This window comes from Mesoplodon densirostris, chromosome 9, assembly GCF_025265405.1.
Source record: "Mesoplodon densirostris isolate mMesDen1 chromosome 9, mMesDen1 primary haplotype, whole genome shotgun sequence".
Lineage (NCBI taxonomy): Eukaryota > Metazoa > Chordata > Mammalia > Artiodactyla > Ziphiidae > Mesoplodon > Mesoplodon densirostris.
The window spans coordinates 7,276,062-7,294,626 of NC_082669.1; the positions used below are offsets into that span (position 1 = coordinate 7,276,062).

General features: G+C 47.2%; 1 protein-coding gene across 4 annotated transcripts in view; it reads left to right on the top strand.

The window, feature by feature from the left end:
* The window catches only part of GRB10 (growth factor receptor bound protein 10), a 188,523-nt gene that overhangs the window by 47,294 nt on the left and 122,664 nt on the right, over positions 1-18,565 (top strand). Inside the window, exon 3 of one of the 4 annotated variants that reach the window (XM_060108877.1) lies at positions 15,267-15,357. The exons of the other annotated variants lie outside the window; for them this stretch is intronic. The gene's annotated coding sequence lies outside the window, so the exon portion shown is untranslated. The remainder of the gene's footprint in view (positions 1-15,266; positions 15,358-18,565) is intronic. 4 annotated transcript variants of the gene reach the window in all.

The following is an 18,565-nucleotide window of genomic DNA, read 5'->3' on the forward strand; positions in this document are numbered from 1 at the left end:
CGCTAAGGAGATGGGGGCAGGGGCCGGTGGGGGAGGAGGGCAGCAGTGGACGTGACCTCCTGGGGTCCCAGGAGGCAGGGGCTGCGGCGATGTGGGTGGGACCGGGGCCTGACCTGTTTCCCTGGCCCGGCAGAGCCCGTTCAGGAGCAGAGGTCTGGCAGGTGGATTTGGGAAAGCAAGGAGGAGAACGGGCCTGCAGGATAGAAAGGATAACCTTGGGGGTTCGGGGTTTTCCCACAGAGTAGAAACGTCCAAGCAGCATCCTGTTCGTGGCCACCACCCCGTGTACATCAACTCCCACAGGTACCCCGATGGCATGTGCGCACGTAAGTGGGGTCCGTGTACTTACACGCACACATACTGACCTGCGCACATGTCCCTAGAGCCAGGCATTTAGGTTGTTTCCAGCCATATTGGAATAAAAAAGTACCCCACCCTCCGCCCCCCGCCCCACCTGCCCCGCACCCAGTCCTTCCTAAAGCGGGAAAAGCACAGGCACACTTGTTGGCCCCTTGGCCTGAGGCCAGGAGCACAGAGGGGCGGGGGGCCTGGAGGGAGCAGCGGGCTGGCTGGCCCCCTGACCGCCCTGGAGGGGTTTACATTCTCTGCCCGGGGAGGGGGCGGGCATCAGGACATGTCGGGGGAGCTTCAGGGTACTAGAAGAACAGTCAGTGTGGCTGTCGTGGGAAACGTGAAGACCCAGGTTGAATGAAAGATCCCAAGTGCAGGGAGGTCCCTTGGTGGCTGACGTTTTCCTTTTTACTGCCTGGGAAAGGCCCTCCGAGCATCGTCCTGTGGCGTGGTCTCGGTTGTCTTGTGACCCGGCAGTGTGGACTCTTCCCTTAGTTCACTGGAATCTGGGTCCTTGGAATAGAAGAAAATAGATGCTTCCTCAGAGGGAGCAACGTCTCTCCCTCCGTGGGGAGTTAGCAAGTTACACCAAGAAGAAAACGTTGCAATTCTTTATCAGGGAAGACTTTTTATTCATTTATTTTTGGCTGCACTGGGTCTTCGTTGCTGTGCGTGGGCTCTCTCTAGTTGCGGCGAGCGGGGGCTACTCTTCATTCCGGTGCACGGGCTTCTCATTGCGGTGGCTTCTCTTGTTGCGGATCATGGGCTCTAGGCGTGTGGGCTTCAGTGGTTGTGGCTCGTGGGCTCAGTAGCTGTGGCTCGCGGGCTCTAGAGCACAGGCTCAGTAGCTGTGGCGCATGGGCTTAGTTGCTCTGCAGCATGTGGGATCTTCCTGGACCGGGGCTCGAACCCATGTCCCCTGCATCAGCAGGCGGACTCTCAACCACTGTGCCACCAGGAAAGCCCCTGAAGACTTTATTTTTTAATTAAAACTGATGTATTTAAAGTTAATTTATTTGGGTTATTTTGAAGCTATGGACACTTCCTGTAACTAAACTAGATACAATAAACCCAATCTAATCCCCTGCCCCGGGACCCTTAAGGCAACAAAAAGGCGCACATCTTCAAGAAGCTTAAAATTCCAAGGTTGCTTTTACCAGATCCAGCCTTAGGCAGTCAGAGCCCTGGAATTAGAGGGTCTCCTAGCAGCGTGACATTAAGTTAACCTAGATGGCGGTCACTGTTCAGTTGTGTGGTCGTGTAACCTGGTCACCTTTCACCTTGTGCTACTGGCCAAGAATAACATGAGAAGGTTTGCAGCCCTGACTGTGTATTCATCGCAGGCACTGTGGGTGGAAGATTACTTGAAGCTCCGGCCCTGGTCCCAGGGGAGGGATGCACAGTGGCCTCCTGGAGCATCTCCTCTTTTCCAGCCCCCGTGGCCTGATGGTCACCATTAGATGAACCCTTGTCATCTCCCATGGGAATGAGAGTGAACACCTAATAACACCACCCTGGAGAGTGACTTAGGATGTGTGAATCCTGGGTTTGCTGGATCGGCGTGTGGAGGACTCTGGAAGGGGGGAATACAGCTCAGAAATAGATCTTCCACAGGAGGATCACTTAGGGTCTCCAGGCTGAGCTGGGACTGAGAGCTCCCCCGAGACATTTCTAGGCCGAGACGACACCTCCCCGGCAAGCGCTTAGAAGGGCTTCACATGTCAGGGCTTTTTGCTAAGTGTGAACTGATGGAGCACTGAATTAAAAGACTTAAAAATAAGATTATTTGTTTGCCCCCAAATTGTCAAGGCGGTGGACAAGGCAGGGCTTGGGGGTAGGGTTAGACTGATGTATTGAAAGGGCCGTGACATCTAAGAGTAAGCTCAGCGTCTATGCTGGTCAGAACTGGCGGAATCATCCCAACACAGGACACGCTGCCAGTTGGCAGCATTACAGCTATTGTCCCCAGTGTCACTCGGGGTGGCCTTGTGTGCTGTGACCGGATTCCAGGCCCCTCTCTGAAATGCACTTCAGATCCTGAGCCCTGCACCTTTCTGCTCTGTAGACCAAGCAGAAGCAAGGCTTGCTCTTCTGACCCGTAGTTTATATGAATCTGATGCTATGACAGTCAAAAAAAAAAAATGATATACTTTGCTGGATTCGCTAACACTCATGGCAAAGTTTCAGAAGCTCGAGCTGCATCAGTTCTTTTAAGAATTAAAATACAGCTATCGGGCTCACTTATTTTGGGGGGTAGGTGATTCGGGGACTTAGTGCAACATTTTACGGGTCCAAAGGGCCTTGTGGGGGAAAGTAAGCCCCTGCCCCCAAGGGCAGCCCTGCTGCTGGCTGTCAGTACTCTCCTGAGAGGTCTCTGTTACCCCGGTGGCAGGAGTGCTGACCCTCTGTTTTCTCTTCTCTGCTCTGCGTCGCCCCCGATACCTTGGGGCACCTGCCTAGGGAACCATCTTGTTTATTTGTTTGTTATTTATTTTTAATTGCAGTATAGTTGATTTACAATGTTGTGTTAGTTTCAGGTGTACAGCAGAGTAATTCAGTTATATATATATATATATATATATATATTCTTTTTCAGATTCTTTTTCATTATAATTATAAGATATTGAATATAGTTCCCTGTGCTATACAATAGGTCCTTGTTGTTTATCTGTTTTATATACAGTAGTGTGTATCTGTTAATCCCAAACTCCTAATTTATCCCTCCCCGCCTCTCTTCCCATTGATAACCATAAGTTTGTTTTCTATATCTGTGAGTCTATTCCTGTTTTGTAAATAAGTTCGTTTGTACCTTTTTTCATATTCCACCTATAAGCGATATCATATGATGTTTGTCTTTCTCTGTCTGACTTACTTCATTTAGTATGATAATCTCTAGATCCATCCATGTTGCTGCAAAGGGCATTATTTCGTTCTTTTTAATGACTAATATTCCATTATATATATGTACCACATCTTCTTTATCCATTCATCCGTCGATGGACATTTAGGTTGCTTCCATGTTTCGGCTATTGTGAATAGTGCTGCAATGAACATTGGGGTGCATGCATCTTTCTGAAGTATGGTTTTCTCCAGATAAATGCCCAGAAGTAGTATTGCTGGATCATATGGTAGCTCTATTTTTAGTTTTTTGAGGAACCTCCATTCTGTTCTCCATAGTGGCTGTATCAGTTCACATTCCCACCAACAGTGTAGGAGGGTTCCCTTTTCTCCACACCCTCTCCAGCATTTATCGTTTGTAGGTTTTTTGATGATGGCCATTCTGACCAGTGTGAGGTGATACCTCATTGTAGTTTTGACTTGCATTTCTCTAATAATGAGTGATGTTGAACATCTTTTCATGAGCCTTTGGCCATCTGTATGTCTTCTTTGGAAAAATGTCTCTTTAGATCTTCTGCCCATTTTTTGATTGGGTTGTTTGTTTTTTGATATTGAGCTGTATGACTTGTTTGTATACTTTGGAGATTAATCCCTTGTAAGTCTCATCTTTGACAAATGCTTTCTCCCAGTCCGTAGGTTGTCTTTTCATTTGTTTATAGCTTCCTTGGCTGTGCAAAAGCTTTTAAGTGAAGAGCATTTTACTGCACCTTGTTTCTTGTTGCCACATTAGTATTTGTAATCCAAGCAGCTTACCTGCGAGGTTGTTTCCAGCATTTTGCCATCATGGGTAGCTCTGCGGTGCAGCCGCTCGTTTGCTCCCATGGGGCGTGTGGGTGCAGGTGCCCACGTCCGTCCTCAAGGCACCTGACGCTCTTCCAGCTCCAGCACTGGGCTCGGGGCTGGCTGGGAAGAGAGGGAAGCTCAGGCCTTTTATGAGATTCATTGAAAGAATGAAATTAAGAAGATCTGCTGCCACCATCTTCAGTATTTTGTAATTTAACGAGAGACCTCCGTCCAGAATCTGGGAAGTGTGCTTTAGATATAACCTCTTGGGGCTTTTTTTCAAGTTTTCTTTAGGAGAAAAGAAGTCTAGTCAGTGGTCTGTGTTTTATTATAGTGACAGTGCTTTCCTCTTAGGTGTTGATTGGGGGGATTTTGGAGTATATATATTTTGTAGAGTATGAAATCCAAGGGCTGTTTTATAGAGCATCCTGGGGTTTTCTGATGAAGTTTGAACCACTTTCTCAAAAATTACGGAATCAGGTTTATAGACGGTAAGGCCACATCTAAGTGTTCTGGTTCCCTCTGGTGTTAATGTCCCTTATTCCCACGTGAAGATTGTGCTTCTGGGACGGTGGGTGGTGTGGCTGGCAGTGGGGGTGGCATCTTGGTCGTGCCCCCTCCTTTTTTTTTTTTTTTTTTGTCTGTGCTGCGAGGCTTGCAGGATCTTAGTTCCCCGACCAGGGATTGAAACTGGGGCCACGGCAGTGAAAAGCACCGAGTCCTAACCACAGGACTGCCGGGGAAGTCCTTCCCCTTTTTGACTTAATTGATTTAGTCTCTTAATTTCTGTTTCCTGTTTTATAATTTTTTTTCTCGTTTTATAATTTTAATATGCAAAGATCTGTCCCTTGGAAGTTACCCAGAGGCAGTCAGTAATTTATAGTGATTCATGGACCTCAAGAATCAAGGATTATAAGTGATGATGTCAATAGTGAAAACAAAACATTAATGAATTAAAAAATATATATATATAAGAGAAGAGAAGTTCTTTTCAAAGGACCCCAATTTTAGATCTGTATGTAAGTTACCTACATTAAAAAAAATTTTTTTTTAACTTTTTATTTTATATTGGAGTGTAGTTGATTTACAATGTTGTGTTAGTTTCAGGTGTACAGCAAAGTGATTCAGTTATACACATACATGTATCTCTTCTTTTTCAAATTCTTTTCCCATTTAGGTTGTTACATAATACTGAGCAGAGTTCCTTGTGCTATACAGTAGGTCCTTGTTGGTTATTCATTTTAATTATAGCAGTGTGTACATGTCATTCCCAAACTATCTGGAGAAAAACATGGTCCGAAAAGATACGTGCACCCCAGTGTTCATTGCAGCACTATTTACAATAGTCAGGACATGGTAGCAACCTAAATGTCCATCGACAGAGGAATGGATAAAGAAGATGTGGTACATATGTGTATATTGTATACGATGGAGTATTACTCAGCCATTAAAAAGAATGAAATGATGCCATTTGCAGCAACATGGATGGACCTAGAGATTGTCATACTGAGTGAAGTAAGTCAGACAGAGAGAGTTAGGGAGTAACCCACATTTTAAATTATAATGGCTTTTCTTCTTGCCCCACCCTCCCTCCTCCGAGGTCCCCTGATCGTGCAGGGCAGGGTCCCCTAATGTTGGGGGGCACCCCATCCGTCCTTTGCTCTGACTCTCAGGCCCGCAGTGGTTCCCCGTCCATGAGGTCCTGTGTCACTGTGTGGCCCTGGGCAGGTCACCCAGCATCTCAGAGCCTGTGCCCTCATCTGCGACACCGGGATGGCCACACTCACAGGTGTCAGAATCGTCTAGGTTTCACTGCGCCCGTGTGGGTTTCACCTTGTCCAGGGCACACATTTACCCAAGGCAGGCGGGTGTCCTCCTTGTCTGTGCAGACGTGAGCGTGAGCAGGGCAGTGTGTGGTGTGCGTGCTGGTCCCCCGTGATTCTGTGTCCAGTGCTGTCCCCAGGTCTTCTGCCCTGTGCAGCCTGCCCATCCTCTGTGGCTGTCCTCCCTCCGTTGTCTCCTGACTTCATCCAGTGATGCCACCTTGTCTGAGCGTCGGCTTAGCAATCCCGTCTTGTGCCCGACGCACGACCTCCATGCCCGCACGCTCCTGCTGCAGAGGTAGGGACATGTCTCAAAAGTCCAGTGCCCTGGTTGAGGGTATGTATTGGCTTTATTCCCCGTGTGGTACAATGCATCCTTGTAGCTTACTTATTTTATACTCAGTAGTTTGTGTCTCTTAATCCCCTACCCCTACCTTGCCCCCTGACCCCACTGGTAACCACTAGTTCGTTCCCTGAATCTGTGAGTCTGCTTGTGTTTTGTTACAGTCACTAGCTTGTTGTGTTTTTTAGAGTCTAGGTGTAAGTGAGATCATACAGTTCAAATAGCATATTTCAAACAAGTCTCTCAAAGTGCTGAGACGTGCAGTCCTAGGTCCTGCTCGCACACATGGTCAGAGTTAGACCCTGGTCCCTAAGGACACACAGTTTGCAATGATGGGGTCATTCTTTTTTTTTTTTTTTTTTTTTTGCGGTACGCGGGCCTCTCACTGTTGTGGCCTCTCCGTTGCGGAGCACAGGCTCCGGACGCGCAGGCTCAGCGGCCATGGCTCACGAGCCCAGCCGCTCCGCGGCATGTGGGATCTTCCCGGACCGGGGCACGAACCCGTGTCCCCTGCATCGGCAGGCGGACTCCCAACCACTGCACCACCAGGGAAGCCCACTGGGGTCATTCTTTGCTGCAGGTAGTTCTGATGGCTGTTTAACCTGCCCCTTCCCCCTGCCCTTCCACCAATGCCTGATGGAGAAAGGTGAAAACTGGCCTTCTAAAAGGGATTCCTTCTATTTGCATAAGAAAACATAATAGATTTTTTTTTTTTCTTTTTTTTTCTTTTGCAGTACGCGGGCCTCTCACTGTTGTGGCCTCTCCCGTTGCGGAGCACAGGCTCCAGACGCGCAGGCTCAGCAGCCATGGCTCACGGGCCCAGCCGCTCCGCGGCACGTGGGATCCTCCCGGACCGGGGCACGAACCCGTGTCCCCTGCATCGGCAGGCGGACTCTCAACCACTGCGCCACCAGGGAAGCCCAAAACATAATAGATTTTTCAAAGGCAAAAACATACGGGGCACAAGCTTCCAGTTGGGAATTTAGCCCTTAGCGTTCAGTTATGGCCATTTTGAAAGCTGAGTGTATTTTTCACTTCAAACAGCTTCGTAGTTGTAGGGTCCCCCCCACCCAACCCCCAGAAAGAGAGGTGTGGTTCTTCAAAGCTTTGTGGCAGTTTTCTCCCATTTTTTCCCCTTGCCAACATCATAAAAAAAAAAAAGGAATAATAATTGTAAAAGAAAAAGATGAGAGCAGTGGTCCTCAACATCAGAAACGCCCAAGGAGCTTAAAACAACGCCCCTTCTCCCAATTCGAGATCTTGTTTTCACTGGTCTGGGGTCCAGCCCAGGTAATTGGAGTTTTAAAAACTCCCGGAATGGATTTGCTGTGCAGCCCAGTGGAGGGCGCCGGGTCGGCCCGAGTGTACCTCCTGACAGTCCTGAAAAACATGTTGCTTTGCAGGCCTCATTCCCAAAGTCTCTGATTTAGTAGGCCCAGGTCTGGGCTGACATTTGTATTTTAACAAGTTCCCAGGTGATACCTGTGCTGTCTGTTCATAATCTGAAAACCACAGGGCTGTTGGGTTCTGGTCAAGGGATTGGACTTGTGGACTGAGCTCTCTTACCTTCCTCAGTCCTTCCCATCTCACTGGCCCTGGGACCTTGACCATCCTGCGTCATTTCCTCTTGTAAACAGTGGGAATCATACACACACAAATCCATAGACGCAGTTAGCCCAGGGCCTGGTCCAAACAAGTACATGGTTTTCTTTATATTGGAAATATATAGGCGGAAGGAGGGTGGGTTTTACTCAATTTGATCATAAGATTTATTTTTTAGTTTCTTCTGATTTGGGTATATATTTCTAATGAAAGTTATAATTTCATTGAAATTACCAGATTTCTTTCTTTACTAATGCCCATAACATTACCGTATAATGAAAAAAAAATCATTATATTCGTTTTTTCATTAAAATTTTGTGTATTGGTGGGTTTTTAAATTGTATTTTAAAGAATTTTGTCTTTCATTATCTTTCTTGGATTTTCATAAATTTTGTCATGTTTTGCTTTCTGGTTTGTTTTTGACCAGATTTCCTTCCTTCTGGTTCAAGGCTGGATTCACATTGTTTATATAATTTCTTTTCTCCTCTGTAGACGGGGCAGGAGTCACGGCCGTGTTAGTTCTCCTGTCATTCCTCTTGCTTTGTGTTACCTCTCTCCACGAGAGATGGTGCTCATTGACCTAACTGTCCAGAGACCGTTATTGTATTAATTTTCTCCTTGGACCAGCTATTTAGGCCAGTGCTTGTTTTTAATTTTCAAGTGGCTGACTTGTTGCTTTTTACACATATGTCTTTAATTTCTAGCTGTGTTGTGTTTGGCTCTCGCTCAGGGCGGGTTGGCACGGTGGCCGGCTGTCCCTGTGTCCACCCTGGCACCCGTGGCATCGGGTCTGTGCCTTCATGGCACAGGGGAGAGGGGGCTCAGCACAGATGTTTCTTAGCTCAGAGATCTTTATGTGTTAGCAAGATGCGCTAATACTCTTTGCGGCTTGGTAGTTTTTAAAACCATTTCACAGGTGTTTGTAAATATTTGCACATGTGCACTTTTCATGCATATTCATTAATTCTGTCTCATCATTGCAGGGTGCTGTGCATTCTTTTTATCCCAGTTGGTTTCCTCCCTTTGCCCTCAGTGATGAGCACAAGTGTCCAACAACAAACGCTTTTTCTCACTTTCTCCTTGGAGGTCTTAGGGTTTTGGTTGGTTGGTTTGCTTTTAGTGTAAACTTTTTACTGAAGCATAGCACCCATTTTTATAATTCAAGATTCGTTTATAGTGTTGATTTGTTATTTGGAGGGTGAAGACCTAATACTGCTTTTGCTCATTAATAATTACACTTTTATCTGTGTGGATTAGTGTTTCTTTGTTTTAATGATGCTTTTCTATCATTGCCGCCACTGTTATTGTTGTGTTTGAGTGTGTGTTCTTGTATCTTTGCCTGTTCTGTCTCTGTCTCTCCCTTTTCTAGCTCTCTTTTTAAAGCTTTTCTATTTCACTTTGCTTTGGGTATTTTGTTTTACATCGGCATTTTTTTTTGTTGTTTGTTTTTGTTTTTTTGCGGTACGCGGGCCTCTCACTGCTGTGGCCTCTCCCGTTGCGGAGCACAGGCTCCGGACGCGCAGGCTCAGCGGCCATGGCTCACGGGCCCAGCCGCTCCATGGCATGTGGGATCTTCCCGGACTGGGGCATGAACCCGCATCCCCTGCATCAGCAGGCAGACTCTCAACCACTTGCGCCGCCAGGGAAGCCCATCGGCATATTTTGAATATGATTTTCAGAAGAAGGGAATTGGACAGTTGACATTTATTGCTCCATATGTCATCCATCTTCTGAACCAGTTTTTTCTGCTTTGAATGCTTCTTCATCTGCCTGTTTTCTATTTTCCCTTTGATGTTTCAAGTATTACTAGTTTATTTTTATCCTCTTATTATGATTGAAAAGACAAGTATTCTGCTTTCAATTCTGCAAGTGATTATCTTAAACTATCGTGAACATTGCAGTTATATTTTCCCTAGGAAGGGGCACGATCTCTGCCTTTTATGAAAGGCACAGATTTCTGTTTAACAAATGCTACAGGGATTCATTTTAAGATTTGAAACTTCTCTGTTCGATTTTAATTTTTTTGTTTTTTCTTTTAAAAATTCTTTGTTAATTTTTTCCAGTTTTATTGAGATATAATTGACGTACAAAACTGTATAAGTTTAAGTTGTGCAGTGTAATGATTTAAGTTTATTATGAAATGACCACAATATTTAATTTTTAAACTAAATCTTATTATTTAACCTGTCCACCAACAATTGTACTATTTAGTTTGATGCTATTATACATTATATGTTATACATTATTTATTATACACTGTATATTATACTGTGATACCGTTTAGCCTTATTAGTTGGTAGATGCTTCTTGAGACCCTACTACGTGCTGTCTGGGCGTGGCAGGCGTCAGGGCTGAGTTTTTGAATGAGGAGGGGTTTAGTAACTGCCCACAGTGAGCTTGGATTGATGTCCGGTGCTGGCTGTGGCTATGGCCAGAGACGACAGGACCATAAGCTCACAGTGTGTGCTGCAGGGTCAGAAGAGGCAGGCGTGTGGGTGCTGAGCACCTGAGGGTGCTGCAGGGTGGGCAGCATGTGCGGGGAGAGAAGAGAAAGAATGAAACAGACGCTCTGGGGAGCACAGAGAACGTTTCCTGGGGAAGTGGAGCGGAGTTTCCCAGCAGTATTAAATGCACATTCTGGATGTGTGGTTACCTGAAAACAGAAAGGGCCCGTTCACACAGTCTGGAATTCAGGGGGTCCTGGGCGTGGCTGGTTGCCTTAAGCAGAGGCGTCGTGTTTTTCTAGGAGTGGGTCAGAGATGGAGGTGGCCACAGGGACCAGTCTGGAAAAGGTGCCTGGAAAGCAGGGGGCAGTGTGGCGATGGACAGGCCAGTGGGCAGCAGCCTCCAGGCTGCAGGAGGACAGCCCATGAACCTGGAGGTAGGCGTGGACTGCAGGCCCCAGCCTGACCCCGTTTTCACACTGTGGGTTGCAGCCATGGTTGTTCCTGGAAATCAAGTCCGTAGGTCACGAAAAGCACCTTTAACGAGGAGAACAGAGCAGAGCGGGGGATGGATGGGGGCGGGCTGCGTGCAGCCTTCGCACTCGCCGAGCCGGGGTTGCGGGGAGGCTGCAGGAGCCACCCGGGCACCCGCCGCTTCCACCACAGTCAACCTTCTCATCAGGGCCCCCCTCACGGCGGGCGGAGCGCTGAAGAGCTGAAATCCACCCTGAGTGTCCTCTGTAGCTGGTGGTGACGTGAAAGGCACGAATAAGCACGTCATCTGCGTCAGCCTGAGTCCGCAGGGCTCCAGGGAGGAACGCCCCGTGTACTTTTCAAAAAAAGCGTTGTTGAGTGCAGGACTTTTCAAGTTTGTGACAATTGTACCGTTTTAATTGAGTACACATTGCCCTTCAAGTGGAAAAAACCCCACATAAACATGAAAAGAACAAAGCCATGTTCAAGTTCAGCTGCTGGGTCCAGAAGTGTAAATATTGACCGTGTTAAGAAAAATGTTGACTCTAGAATCAGCAAACTTTTGACTTTGCCTGAACTGTGTTTCTGAACTACAGTCCGTAAGGAAAACAGGGCAAACGTTCTGAAGAAGATTATTTACATTTTTATCACAAGTTCAAAACTCAGTTGAAATGGGACATACATTATTGAGATTGGAATTCACGCCCAGGAGGACTGAACCTTCAGAAGTAAAGGGACGTATGGAAACAAGACAGCAAGCGGACTTAGCGATGAGCCCCTTGAATCGAAGGAATGAAAAAGACAGTAGTGATTGGTACAATTTCTTCGTCCTTCTACGCGTGTTAATGAGAATGCCTTTTATCACCGTACATAGAAAGTTGCAATACTGACCTGCTTTGGAAACTGTTCCTCGGTATCTGTATGGAGCACACCATTTTTGTTAAATCCAGGGATGATTTAAAATTTAACCTCTTTAAAGTAGCACAGTGTATCATTACCTCTGTACTGTTGTAGGGCATTTAGAAGTAAGGTTTCCTCAGACTCACAGACATAGAGAACAGACTGGTGGTTGCTACAGGGGAGGGGGCTGGGAGAGGGAAATGGGTTGAGAGTTTGGGGTTAGCAGATGCCAACTGTTACATAGATAAACAACAAGGTCCTACTGTATATAGCACAGGGAAGTATATTCAATATCCTGTGATAAACCCTAATGGAAAAGTATATGAAATAGAATGTATATATGTATATAACTGAGTCACTTTGCTGTACAGCAGAAATTTAACACAATATTGTAAATCAACTATATTTCAATTAAAAAAAAGAAGTGAGGTTTTCTGTCCAGAGTGGGTACAGGTTTTTTAGTCTCCATGAGAACAGGATAATGATAGAGTTTTTAGTCTTTGTCAGGTATGGGTGGCAAATTATGAGATAATTTTTATGCAGGACTTGATGGATGGGTTCAATTTCACCTCCTAGACAAGTGGGTTACACAGAGTCACAGAACAGAGAAAGGGTCAAGATACATCAAAATGGAAAAGCTTGAATAAACAAAAGCTATATTTGGAATCACTGCTTTATGCGTCTCTGAGCTTTAGCATCCTAAGAAATTCTGCCAGCTCTCATGGTTGTATTATAAAAATTAGTGAAAGTTGTTAATTTTATTAAAGGAAGCTCACTGAATAGCCAACTTACCAATAATTTTTTTAAACATGCGGATAAAATACACAAAACATAAAATTTGCCATTTTAACCATTTTAAGTGTGCAGCTCAGTGGAATTATGTTCATAAAGCTGTGTAAACATCACTGCTATCTATTTCCAGAACTGCTTCATCATCCCAAATGGAAATTCTGTGCCCATTCAACAAACCCCCCACCTCCCAGACCCTGGTAACCTTTATTCTACTTTTTGTCTCTAAACTAGGTACCTCATACCAGTAAGATCATACAGTATTTGTCCTTTTGTGATTGGTTTATTTCACTTAGCATAGTGTCTTTAAGGTCCATCCATGTTGTAGCGTGTATCAAAATTCCATTCCTTTTCAAGGCTGAATAATAGCCATTGTTTGTTTATAGTACGTGTTGCTTATCCATTCATCTGTCAGTGGACACTTGGTTTAGTTCCACCTTTCGGCTATCGTAAACAGTGCAGCTATGAACACACGTATACAGGTACTTGTTTGAGTTCTTGCTTCCGATTCTTTTGGGTGTATACCCAGAAATAGAATTGCTGGAACTTGTGTTAATTCTGTGTTTAATTCTTTGAGGAATTGTCATGCCAGTTTTTATAGAGGCTGCACCTTACATCCTCACCAGTAGTGCAGAAGGGTTCCAGTTTCTCTGCATCCTCACCATACGTATTATTTTCCTGGTATCTCATTGTGATTCGATTTGCATTTCCCTAATGACTAGTGATATTGAGCGTCTTTTCATGCTTGTTGATCAGCTGTGTATCTTCTTTGGAGAAGTGTCAAGTCCTTTGCCCATTTTTGAATTTGGTTTTTTGCTTTTTTTGTTGTTGAGTTGCAGGAGTTCTTTATTTATTCCGGCTATTAAGCCCTTATCAGATATATGATTTGTAACTATTTTGTCCCTTTCTGTGGGTCTTTTCACTCTCTTGAGAGTGTCCTTTGATGCTCAAATTTTTTAAGTTTGATGAAGTTCAGTTTATATGTTTTTCTCTTTTGTTGCCTGTGTTTTTGGTGTCATATCCTGGAAATCATTGTCAAATCCAGTATCATGAAAAATTTTCCATATGTTTTATAGTTTTAACTCTACATTTAGGTCTTTAATCCATCTTTAATTAATTTTTGTTTGTAGGGTAAAGTAAGAGTCCAGCTTTATTCTTTTGCATGTGGATATCCAGTTTCCCAGAACCACTTGTCGAAAAGACTGTCCTGTTGCCCAGTGAATGGTCTTGGGACCTTTGTTAAATATCAGTCCGCCATGTGTGAGGGTTTATTTCTGGGCTCTCTGTTCTATTCCATTAGTCTACGTCTGTCCTTATGCCAATATCACACTGTCTTGATTACCATAGTCTTGTAGTAAGTTCTGAAATCAAGAAATGTGAGTCCTCCAACTTTGCTTTTCTTTTTCAAGATGTTTTTGGCTATTAGGGGTCCCATGAGAATCCTTATGAATTTTAGAAACATTATATCGATTTCTGCAAAAAATGCCAGTGGGTCTTTGATAGGGATTACATGGAATCTATAAATTGCTTTGGATAGTATTAATCATCTTAACAATATTAAATATTTCAACTCATGAATATATAATGTTTGCCTTATAGCTTATTTACGTTCTTATAGCAACATTTGGTAATTGGTGCACAAGTCTTTTGCTGCCTTGGTTAAATTTATTCTTTTTTTTTTTTCCTTTTTGTGGTACGCGGGCCTCTCACCGTTGTGGCCTTCTCCCGTTGCGGAGCACAGGCTCCGGACGCGCAGGCTCAGCGGCCATGACTCACGGACCCAGCCGCTCCGCGGCATGTGGGATCCTCCCGGACCGGGGCACGAACCCGTGTCCCCTGCATCGGCAGGTGGACTCTCAACCACTGCGCCACCAGGGAAGCCCCTACATTTATTTTTAATTATTATTTTTGATGCTATTTTGAATGGAGTTGTTTTCTTTTTTTTTGTTTTTTTGTTTGTTTTTTGGTGGTGTGCGGGCCTCTCACTGTTGTGGCCTCTCCCGTTGTGGAGCACAGGCTCCGGACGCACAGGCTCAGTGGCCATGGCTCACGGGCCCAGCCGCTCTGCGGCATGTGGGATCTTCCGGTACGTGGCATCTTCCCGGACGGGGGCACGAACCCATGTCCCCTGCATTGGCAGGCGGACTCTCAACTACTGTGCCACCAGGGAAGCCCCTGGAGTTGTTTTCTTAATTTCCTTTTCAGATTTTTCATTGTTAGTATTTGGAAACACACCTGATTTTTGCATGTTGACTTTTGTATCCTATAGATTTGATGAATTTATTTATTAAGCTCTAGGGTGTGTGTGTGTGTGTGTGTGTTTGTAAATTTTAGGGTTTTCTACACGTAGGATCATGTCATCTGTGAACAGAGATGACGTCAGTTCTTCTTTTCCCACGTGGATGTTGTTTATTTCATTTTCTTGCTCGATTCCTCTGGCTAGAACTTCCTGTACTTTGTTCAGTAGAAGTGGTGAAAGGAGCATCCTCACCTTCCTTGTTTGTGATCTTAGAGGGAAAAGCTTTCCATCTTTCATCATTGAATGTGATGTTAGCTTTGGGTTTGATATATCTTATTAGAGACCAATTAATCCAAACCTTTTGCTGTGTCTAACTATAGTTTTCTTTTCCCAAAGAACCTACTCAACAGGGCTTATGGGATATGTATTTTTCTGGCTGGGAAGCAATCACATCTGGCAAATATTGGCTCGGCCAAAAAGTTCATTCGGGATTTTCTGTAACAGCAGAAAAACCCGAGCGAACTTTTTGGCCAACCCAGTACTTTCAAAGGTGATATTTAGGTGATAAAACTGGCACATTTAAATCTTTTCGGCACTCTTAACCCCCATTAAATTTGCAGCTTCCAGGGGAAAATAACAGTACGTCTCCATATGTCGCCTACGCCCAGGAGTTCCTGAGAGCGTGCGAGATAGGGCAAGCAGGATGCACGGGTGAGCGGGGCACAGGGCCGTGACAGCAGGGGAGGTGGGGACGTGGGACAGCCTGATGGGAGGGGCACAGAGAGGGTCCTGAGGGGCCAGGAGGGCTGTCCTCTGTGCAGAAAGGAGGCGCCCGGAGGACACTGAGCCCTCCCCCAGGCCACTGGGAGTGAGGTGAAGGGGAGAAAAGCAGTGCCCCCAGGACAGCGCGGCCGCAGTGAGGGGGGAAGGCAGAAGGCGTGGTTTTGGGGTTTTTTTTTTGCGGTACGCGGGCCTCTCACTGCTGTGGCCTCTCCCGTTGCGGAGCACAGGCTCCGGACGCGCAGGCTCAGCGGCCACGGCTCACGGGCCCAGCCGCTCCGCGGCATGTGGGATCCTCCCGGACCGGGGCACGAACCCATGTCCCCTGCATCGGCAGGCGGACTGTCAACCACTGCGCCACCAGGGAAGCCCGGAGGTGTGTTTGTTGAAAGGGGTGGGGGTTGGGGAGGACGTGGCAGGTGCCGGGCAGTGGCCCATAGAATCGTCAGACCCACGCGGCCGTGTGTTTGCGGTGGGGAGGCCTACGGGGGCATCGTGGCCTGACCCTGGGATCTTACAGCTAGTGGTTGGGGTGTTATGTGTGTGTGTTCGGAGATTTATTTTAAGGAATTGGCTCCGGTGAGGGTGAGGCCGGCAAGTCTGGGATCCGTGAGCAGGAGTTTGCTACATCCTCGAGGCCAGATTCCTTCTCCTCCAGGAAACCTCCATCTTCGCTCTTAAGGCCTCCAGCTGATGGCACGAGGCCCACACCCACCGTGGAGGGGACTTGCTTCAAGTCCAGTGTCTGCAGATGTTTCCACTTCTACCGAATGCCTTCGGAGCAACCCCCCATTGGTGTCTGGTTAAGGGGCTGGGTGGTGGAGTGTGGACAGAAGGACACAGGAGACTAAACTGCCACGGGGGCGAGTGGCCTCAGGGCTGGAGGAGCCTGAAGGCCTGGGGGCTGCCGGTCCTGCGAAGGCTGCAGGGAGGCCACCAGCCTCACCAGTCCTGCCGTGGGGACAAAGCACCTCCGCCATCTCGTTACCATTGCCAGGTCTCTCCAGCCCAGCGGCCTCTCGCGGGCCGTCCTTGTGTTTCTGTGCTGGTGATTTAAAGAGTCCCAGAGACCTAGCAGAAGACGTAACTGAGTGACTGCAAATGCTTCTTCTTTTAGCTGTGAGGACAGTTTGGTAGTGTTTTAATAATTTTGGGTCTGTATTAGTTTTCCAGGACTCCCATTATAAAGTATCATAGACTAGACGGCTTAAACAACAGAAATTTATTTTCCCATAGCTCTGGAGGCCAGAAGTCTGAGGTCAAGGTGTGGGCAGGGCTGGTCCCTCCTGAGGCCTCTCTCCCGGGCGTGTGGATGGCCGTCTTCTCCCCGGGTCCTCACGTGGTCGTCCCTCTGTGTGTGTCTGTGTCTTCATCCCTTACGTGCGATCAGGACCCATGGTAATGTCTCATTTTGCCTTGATTACCGCTTTGAAGACCCTACCTTCAAATATGGCCACATTCGGAGGTCCTGGAGGTTAGGGCTTCAACATATGAGTTTGGGGCGGGGTGCGGGGGACACAGTTCAGCCCATAACTGGATCTGACCTTGATTATTTTCGCCATCATGCTTGGTGGAATTAGTATCCCTAATTTTATGCCCTACCGAAGTCTTTCAGTTTTCCTCTGGGAAGCTTCTGTGAGTCCTTTATTTCTGAGTTCTAGAACACGGAGCCTGTGATGTGAGTTGAGGGAGAACTCTGAAATGTGAAGAGCCCTGTCCCGTGACGATCTCTGGTCTTTCCCGGTCTGTCCTCTGCGTCCCGCATGTCACCTTGTGCCGTTGTGCTTTAGCTCATCTCCTCTGTGGGCTGTTTGCGGTGCTTCTGGAGTTTCTCTCCCGTGGATTTAGTGCCCTGCAGTGTTGGTTCTGCTGGAACCAGCATCGGTTCATCTTGTCCTGAGCAGGTCCTTGTCTGTAGTGTTTCTTCCAGTCCCCTTTTTCCTGGGTTTTCTATTCTTTCATTGAGAGAAGCAAACCATTTTCTCAATTTTTCTCATAGTAAAGCTACTTCAGGGAAATAAACCTTTACAGGCCCCGGAGGGTAAGATTGGGAAACACCTTCTCAGCTGTGTTTCCCGGTTCACGCATCATCGAGGCTCTGGTTACTGTTCACTGAAACGCAGCCTCGGGGGTGAGCCGTCCCCTTGGAGGGGACACTGGGCGCCTGCCTGTCCCCGTAGGGGCGGAGGGTGACCCTCCAGGTAGCCCTGGACGTGGCGGGTGGCCCTTGTTGCTGTCTGGGTTCCTCCCCTCCGACAGGGTGATGTTGGTGGCCCCCTGAGCCCCCTGTGTGAGCCCTGCCTGCGTGGACACAGGCCCTGAAGAGCCAGGCAGTGTCTCTCTGCCGGTGCTTCCTGAGAGGGAGGCTGGGGGCTGCCCTGGAGAGAGTTCTGTTCCCAGGGAGCACAGGGTTCATCTGTGGGGAGTGAGACCCAGAAGGGGCATCTGCAGCTCCGTGTGGCAGATGGAGGGACGGGTGTGAGCCCAGAGTGGACACTGACTGAGCTATCGTGGGTGGTGGTGATCGGTGAGGGGCAATTCAGGGGGGCTTCCTGGAGGAGGTGATCCCTGAGCTCAGTCCTACAGGGTAGCAGGACTTAGCTGCTGATAGTGTTGAGAACAAAGCCTATGGGTGCAGAGGCTGGAGAAAGCCTCGCATGCTCAGGAGTTATGAATTGCTCAGGACCGAGGGTCCAGGATGCCTCTGGGGTGGATTGTGACAGAGAATGTTAATGGCTGTTGCCACTGTGCCTGAGAATGTTCTTAATTCCGGTGATTTCTGAGAGAGAGGAATGGTGTGTGCGTGTGTGCGTGTGCGTGTGTGTGTGTGTGTAGCACACGAGGGGGCCCTTCATGACCACAGCACTGGTTCCTTTCTCTGCCTGGAATCCCCCCGCTGCGGTCCAGAGTGTGACTTCTAACCGTCTCCTGTCCTCGTGGAAAGACATCTCCTGGAGAAGGTCACATCATAGGTGGCCTCTTGTCTGTGAGTGTCAGGCGTGGCGTTTTTTTGTGTCCAGAAACAAAGGGGTGATGGGTCCCCAGTCCGGACCAGGATGCTGTGCGACCCACCCCTGCCCCCGTCCTCTGCATTTTGCGGGAGGTGGGGTTTGTTGGGTCGGCTCTGAAACTCTCACTG